The following is an 8,621-nucleotide window of genomic DNA, read 5'->3' as shown; positions in this document are numbered from 1 at the left end:
CATAGTATCTTCCCATGTGCATTCCATTCTATTGGAAAACATGTCCCATTCTGGTGGAAAACAATCTCTGTTTAGCAACACTTCCCTGACTTTATCCTTGCACGGAGCTGAGCAGCACTGCTGCAACCGCACTGCATGACAGCCCACCTTCAGGTCAGCATGGATTTCTGAAAACACCACAGTCTCACTCTCCAGGCTTTTTACAACACAACCTAGAAGACTTGCAAGCATTTTAACAGTCTGGGATAGAGGAAGCTTCAGTCAGTGCTGCTGCTCTGGTGTAGTGGAGCACAGGCAAAGCTGGCTCACAGCCACCTGCCAGAGGTTTGGTTTGAAAGGCAGAAGCGGAGCTGGGGGGAATCAGCCAGGACGTAGGCATGGTTGTTAGCTGGGAATGGGTTAAAGAAGCAAGGAAGTACTTTGGAGTGTTTGGAGGCCCTGGAAGGAAAGCGGTGCCTGCTCCTCAGGGCTAAGGCTGGGTGAAGCCAATGGTGCAGAATGGTGCCACTGCCCCTTCTGGGCAGGCGGCATGCAGGTCTGTCATCTGGAGAGGGTCCTGCACAGGGGGTGGCCTGGAGAAGTCACCTGGCTTAGGTATGCTGAAAGCCACTGTCCTCTGACAAGGTTAGGGTAGGTCTGGACTGCAGTGCTTTTGGTCCCTCTGCTTGTGCCATGACACTGCCCTTCGTCTTCAAACTCCTAACAAAACCTACACTGAAAAATAAAGCTAAATGTTGCTCAGGGTGTTGCAATATGTTCTTAGATTTGTTGTAAATGAACATTCTTTCCCTGAAAACCTCCATAACAACCGTCAACAAAACCAGCTTCAAACTGAGGTTCCTCCAGAGGTTAATAACCATTAGAAAAGCAGATACCAAAACCCTGATGCAAAACCCAGTGCAAGAAAAAGAAGAATGAAAAGGTAACATATGTTAAGGCTTTGATTATGCTTCCAGTTCACACATTCCCTGACATAAATCTAAACCTGGGAAAATTAACGTTAGAGAAACATTTCAGTAATCCCTTTAACTTTGAATCTCTGCAACAGAAATACCAAGGTTCATAATGCTTTCATGTGGGCTTCAGAGATGGATTTATAAAACAGAACAAAACACTATTTTCAAAACATAAAGCAGTAATACACCTTCAGTAACTATGGCTTGTCTTGCATTAACCTAAGGGGCAGATTTGCTACCTCTCCTCATATTATCATATTGAATAATACTCATAGAAGCCAACAGAACCACTTGTGAGTAAAATATTACTCAAAAAGGTAAGACTATCAAAGCCAAATCATATGTAAATAATATCCTTCAAAGTCTGCTGAACACGTCTTCTAGCCACAGAGCGCTAACATTTTAATTATCAAAATATAAAAATGCTCACTGCAAAAGCCCAAGAGTCCAAAGTTTTTGAATTAAGTCCATAAAAAATAAATATATTAGGTTGAAAATGATGGAAGGCTTTAAATAATGCATTAATCTTCTTTTTTTGAGCATTAGAATGGCTCCAATTGGTGTTGTAAAATCTTTTGCAGCAGTGGTGGTGGAGACACTTTTTAATAAAAGCTGAAATCTTCTTGATTCTTAGAGGTCTTTGTGAAAACCACAAATACAGTGAGATGCAAGGCAACATTGTAAAATTTGGCAACAACATAAAAATTACAATTAATTAATTATTTTGTTTGCAGTGACCTGTAACAGAGACATGTTACCTTAACAAGATCTTGATCAGCTTCCTTTAGAACCGTCAGTCCACCGTGGAGTTACCAACAAACAAACAATACATATGGACCCTGTGCTTTCAGCACTTACACAGGCTAGCTCACTAGAATAAGCCTTTGTAAATATTTTTGAAGGGCAGGGTGCACTTCCTGCAAGAAAAACTTGATAGTTGGCCCAGACTGCATGTTACTCAAATGTCGAAGTAAACCTTCACATTTACATTTGTGCTAATTAAAGGGGACGAATGAGACATTTTGTTGTAATTAATTTCTATTACTTTTTAAAAGGTTGGGGGGGTTTTGATGCTAACATTCTCAGAACTTATTTTGTGAAACATTTGCTGGTTGTTGGTTCAGCTGTAGCATTCACTAAATTCTAACATTAAATTCCTTTATGTCTAGAAAGACCCTTCTATTTTAAAGAAATAAAAGGTGTATTAAAGGGTAAAATAACCACCAGCTGCCATCACAATGTCATCAGTGACCTCAGCAAAATGGTCTGCAGCTGATTAAATCATATGTTAAGTTTTCTGTCTGGTCCTTAGACCTTTGGTCTCCCTGATCTCCACTCCTCCTCAATAGAGCCAACCAGGGTTATGATCTCCAGCTGCACAGAGCCAGGCTGGATTCCTCAAAATGCAGCAGCTCCTGCAAAGCTGGCAGTATAGACTCCACCTAAGCTGAGGAAGTCTGTAATAATGAGAAAAGCAGAGAACTGATCATCATACAACTAAAAGAAACTCCTCCTCAAAGTTTTCTTTGACTAAGCAGTGTAAGATACACTGATAACAAAAGATACGCGATAACAAAAGCACCATCATACAAAGTGTTATTTAATGACTGGTACTGAATTACATTCATAGGATGCTCAGATGCTATGGTAATGAACACAGCATTAAAGTCTCAATTAGATAGTTCAAATAGATGTTTGTGAATAATATTATACGCAAATATTTCCATGCACAATACTACTACACCTGAAACTTGTGGAGCCTGAGCCATGCCTGGTCCTTTTCCCCACCTTGTTAACTCTAACCTCTCTACAGCAAAGCCAAGATCTCAGCCTCAAATTCCTGTGCAAGTGCTGAGCCTGATCTGATTTCACCCCTGTCAATGATACAAGATAGATCTTAGTACAGGCACAGCTTGGGAATGTGGATTTAAATTGATGTTAGAGGAACATGGGAGCTGGTTCAGTTGATTTTCCAAATGCTGCAGTTGTCCCTGAGAGATGGAGCAGCCATTTATGGACTCGTTTGGGGGGAAGGGATATGGACTGCAGATGACAGTGCTTAGAAGAGGGAAAGGTGGATGCACTGCTATAAGCAGTGCTCTTAAGGGTGACATCCGGAGGGGGATCAGAGCTTTTAACTCATAAGCAGGGTGTCAGGGAAGACAGCATTCACATAGTAAGCCAAGGCATTGAAAGTTTTAAATACCTGGTACCTTAGTACAGGTAGATGAGTCTATGACAGTGAACATGTTTGGGTTTTCAGCTTAGTTTTTTTCTTGTAATTGAGTCTTTCTCTAAGCCATATCCCCAATCATCACTGCCAACATCTGACAAACTCCATGTTGAACTAAAGGGTAAATTTGACTTAGATTGTTAGCTGATAGTTTCCAAATCGTGTTATGAACTTACCTGAAATAAATAGTCCACTCCAGCTCAGCAGTGAACATCAGCAAATCTTTTTTTCCTTGCTCTAATTTAGAAGATGAGTAAAAATAAACTAATAATAGCTTTTAGCTACTCCGCTTCATGCCATTGCAAATCACAGTGAGTAATGGAGGTCTGCACCAGGAGTCCTAGCTGATGGAGGTGGGTGACAGCTAGGAGGGAGGGAGCTCTGTTAATCAAGGTGGGGGACTCCCCACAGAGCATTCAGGTAGCAGGGTGCTGTATTCTTCTCTCCAATTTTTTCTGCCTCCGCTACCTAGGCAAGTGCTGCACTCTCAGCCTCGTTCTGGGGTATTGTGGCTGTATGCTTGGGAGAGGAGAAAATGTCACTAAAAACATAAATCCATGACAAGTTTCCTGGAAAAGTCTGGGCATGCTTCTCCAGGGAGAGACACTGCAGGGGCTCAGGGCCTTGCTGCTGATTCTTCCTGTTGCAAGAGGAGGAGCCAGAGCCTCTGTGCTGCTTATGATTTTATTACATCCAGCACAATGTAGAAATTGCTCTGCACGACTCCAAAAGACACAAAGAGAGAAACCTGAAAAGAGTCTGTCTTAGGAACCCAGGGAAAAGTCAGTGATTCCAGAAATGTTTAACAGGAAAGTGAGAGTATAAAGACACCATCATTAACATGGCTCGAAAGACAGGACGTTAATGCAGCCAAAAGCTCTTGCTGGTAGGACCTGCCAGGACATTCCCAGCTACACGGGTGTATCAGCAGCCTGAGGGGCTTTGACTCTGTTGACGTAGGTAGGTACGTATAATCAGGAGGAGAAAGTGGAGAGAAGGAACAGGAAGGACAGACATGAAGAAACAAAAAAGAAAGAAGAGAGAGGGGAGAGAGAGAGAGGAAAGAAAGGACAGAGAGAAAAGGGAAAAGGAGAAAGAGATAAAATAGGGGGGAGAAGAAGAGAAATGGGGAAGGCGAGCAAGCGAGACTATTTCTATAATTACTGTGGATTGGCTCGGATTAAGGGCAACTAGCTATCTCTTGGTTTTTCCTTTTTATATAACAACTAATCTCCTTCTAATCAGTTATTATTAAATTATATTCCATTTTTAATTCATTCACAGATCATTGGTGGCACAATTTGGACATCTGGACAGATAATTGAATAGAGATAATTTATGTAAATGAGGAACAGTTGTGTACAGAGGTGGGGGAGGGGAGATTTCGGCTCCCGAGGCCGGTGACCTAATGAGGAGTCTCCAAAAGCTGCCCTTGCTCCCTGGGAGGACTCAGGTGCGAGGGGGGATGCTGGGGATATTTGAGTATTGTGTGCTGGATATTAACACATATACAAGAGGCCATCAAGCCTGAGCTGTCTCAAGGGACCAACCTGTATTGAACATCATTTCTCCCAAGGCTGAAGACACTGGCCAGATCAGCATCTGAAGATTCCTCTCGCCTCCCAGGAAGAGATTGTTTCTAACCCAGAGCTTTTCACCACCCCAATTTACAGTATGATGCCACAGCTCTGTCTCAGTATGATGCCCCAGTCTGTGGCGCTGGGGCAGCAGTGCAGGAGCTACACCATCTCAGTTATCCCAGGTGGAGCCAAGCAGCCCGGGGAAGGCCCTGGCCGATGGTCTCTGCCAGGGAGCGAGCCCCAGCTCAGGGGGGCTGGGTGCCCTGAGCCAGGGCTGAGGGACGGTGCAAGCTTGGCTCAGTCACAGGCACACCAGGCTTCACAAGTGACCAAGTGTCATTTCCCTGTGACCAGGGGCTGCTATCTTGCAAAATTAAAATCTCTCAACAGCTAGCCACCCTCCACCAGTGCTGTTGGGTGGATGAACACCAGCCAGCTGCCAAGCCTGGTGCCTTGTGCAGGCCCAATCTTAACCCCAGGGACAAAAATACCTCTGTGCTCTTTGATGGACATGATCTAATCCCTCATTGTTTGTCCCGAACCCTGAATTTGTGAATCAGGACAAACTTACATATGTAGCCTTCAAAGAGAGCTTTCACGATCAAAGGCAATAGCTAAGTACCACAGAGAAATTGGACTAAAGCATTGTGCTACTAGCAATAGAAAAAAACTTCCCCAAAATTCCTGCTTATTGTCATCTACATGGCAACTATCAGAATGAGTGAATGGACATCTGGTGTCAAATAACGTTCAGAGAGAGAACACACTGTAGCAGTGGGATCCATCAGACCCAACATGAACACCTACAGCATAGGGAATCTACATTTAGCACATTCCCAACCTAGCCAGAGGGTTCTGGTCAGTACGCTCAATAGAGCCTAGGCCACAGTTCATCTTATCTTGAAATAGTTGTCCACACTGGATTAGAGGAATTGCATCTCCACTAACTTTACTGACAGGATTGATACTGACTACAAAAGTAGCCCATGACTAGTTCAGGTGTAGACATCTAAAGTTAGGTGAGATGGATCCCCCTTTAAGGGAGACAAGGTATTATTCTGCTTTTGCAGTAATGGAACAGCACAAATGCATATTCCTCTGCCTCAGAACAAGGGCAAAGATTTAGAAGAAGCTCTTGTTCTGGGATGTGGTTGTATTATTTTTCTGCTACATTTGGATGCCACAGAGCTAGGTGCTGAAGAAAGAAGCATGATAGATAAATTTATCTTCCAAAGGGGGAAAGAATGCTAGACTCAATTGCTATGGCAAAAATCTAATTTCCATCACTCTATCATAACAGGAGGAATTTTGCTGTGCATACTGAATTGTCTTAGCATTATGGAACTGTTAGAGGAAGAGAACACCACAGATGTATTCAACATGTGGGAAAACTACTCACAAGATTTGTTTGTCAAAATAAATTTAGGTTGAATTGCCAAGGACACAGTCCAAATGAAATGAAACTACCAGGCTTTGTTCAACTCTGTGGTTTATTTTGTTGACTGAAAATTTCCCTTTTCAGGTCTGCTCTTAGGGGTCTAATTAGCAAAATGCAAAATTGCCACTGGGAAAATTATTGTGAATTTTCAGATAGGAGTTATCAATGAGAACGAGAATGCAGCTGTAAATAACAGGCTCTGAGCCTGAGTGTAACTGTCAGACTGAAACAGAAGTTCTCCAGCAAGGAGATTTTAAATCTGCCTTTCTTCAAATCTTCATAAACGACGGAGAAAGCAAACCAAACTGCGTACTAATGCCATGTGTGGATGATACTGAGCTGGAAGAATTTGTGCCCATCATGGGGAGAGAATCAGAATGCTGTGGCAAAGAGAACATAGGTGGGAATCAACTCAGCAAACTGTCATAGGGGGAAATTCCCAGAGCCAAAAATATGCCTGAGAGACAGACAGCCGGACAGTGAGAACAGCTGGAAATAATAGTATGGTATGATCACAGTGTACATTCATAATATGATAAAACTTTAAAAAGGATTGAGACAGCTTCACGTTCAGAAGCATGACGTTGTGGAGCAGTCCATAATACTATATTGCTCTAATGTTAAGACTCAAATTTTCTGTGCAGCTTTGCGCATTTGTTTTTTTAAGGAAATACTGACAAACTGAACAGAAGCTAAAGAAGAAAGAAAATATCTGGGAACTTGTGGGTTTGGTCTGTGAGCCATGCATAGATGTTCCTGACTTGCTTAAGTGATAACTGAAGGGAGGGGAGTAGTAATCCCTCAGCTACCAGAAAAGCACAAAATCTGATGAGGAAGATTAAAGATTTGGACTAGCACCAGGAACAGGAGTGGTAGTCACTAGGTGAAATGCAGATCACAGATCACTTACACACAGGATAAAGGTGAGCACTGAGAGGGGATGGATGACATTAGACTGTAGACATTTCCCCAGAGTAACTGGTAGGGCTGTGGGCGCTCTGTCGTGGGGAACATTTAATAGATTAGATGTTTTCACTCTCACACGCCCTCTTACTGGTGGTAGCCACCAGTGCCAGACACAGGAGCTGTGCAATGCTGCTGACCCCTTGCATCCTGCATGCTTAGCTCATATGGGTCCTGGTGAAGGCATCTGTATTGTAGGAAGTTCCTGTCCCGTGTACCACATCCTGTCCCAACCCTTGTCATCCCCCTCACCAACCTCTTTGACGTGTTTTCCAGAAATCTTCTGTACACTCTGTGTCTTTCCCGATACTGCTCTTCCTTAGGCATACTGAGGGTTGCTGAATGTCTTAGGATCTCAAACCATTTTTCATTATGATCATTAAACTATTTTGGTAACTGCTAATGTAGTCTGTTAAGAAGGGACTATTGGTTTTGTTTGTTTGTTTTAAACTTATTTTATAATATTAAGCCCTCTTTTCTGTCACAGTGGAAAAGCTTCTTAAGAAATGGAGCATTGTTGTGTTTCCTAAACATATCCAGTCTGGAGTAGTGTATTTCCTCTGCAAACTTATTCAGTAGCCAAACCTCCTTGACATTTATCTCCATTTCATCTCCAGTTTCCCTCACTTTATCAAGGACTTAGTCAACTGCATTTTCCCAAAGGAACAGGTGCACCGTGATGAAAATGCAGACTTGGATATAATTGAGAGAGCTGTGGGGACCAGAGCTAATATCCTGGCTTGGCAGACAATGCAATGTAAGAATTGGCTCAACTGTTGGAACACAATGGTGAACTGCTCATAGCAGTCTGAAGAAACATGAAGCCTGGGAATATCTCCATCTTTAATCCCAGATGTAGTGAATTTAAGTCCAAAGCCCATCTGGTCAAGGGACCATGATCCCCTTGTGGTCTGTTTCTCATCTCAAAAGAAAGCATGAAAGGCTTTGTGCTCCCCAGACGAGGATGTGTGGAACATAAAGTGTGATACAAGGTTGTGATACAAGCATCCTGGCTTGTATCAGAAATAGCGTAGCCATCAGGACTGGGGAAGTGATTGTCCCCCTGTACTCAGCACTGGTGAGGCCGCACCTCGATTCCTGTGTTCAGTTTTGGGCCCTGCACTAAAGAAAGAAGTTGAGGTGCTGGAGTGTGTCCAAAGAAGAGCAATGAAGCTGGTGAAGGGTCTAGAGCACAAGTCTTATGAGAAGCAGCTGAGGGAACTGGGATTTTTTAGCCTGGAGAAAAGGAGGCTGAGGGAAGACCTCATCGCCCTCTACAGCTCCCTGAAAGGAGGTTGTAGCGAGGTGGGTGTTGGTCTCTTTTCCAAAGTAACAAGTGATAGGGCAAGAGGAAACAGCCTCAAGTTGTGCCAGAGTAGGTTTAGACTGGTTGTTAGGGAAAATTTCGTAACTGAAAGGGTTATCAAGCACTGGAACAGGCTGCCCAGGGA

Source organism: Athene noctua, chromosome 6 (assembly GCF_965140245.1).
Source record: "Athene noctua chromosome 6, bAthNoc1.hap1.1, whole genome shotgun sequence".
NCBI lineage: Eukaryota > Metazoa > Chordata > Aves > Strigiformes > Strigidae > Athene > Athene noctua.
This window is presented reverse-complemented; position numbering follows the sequence as displayed.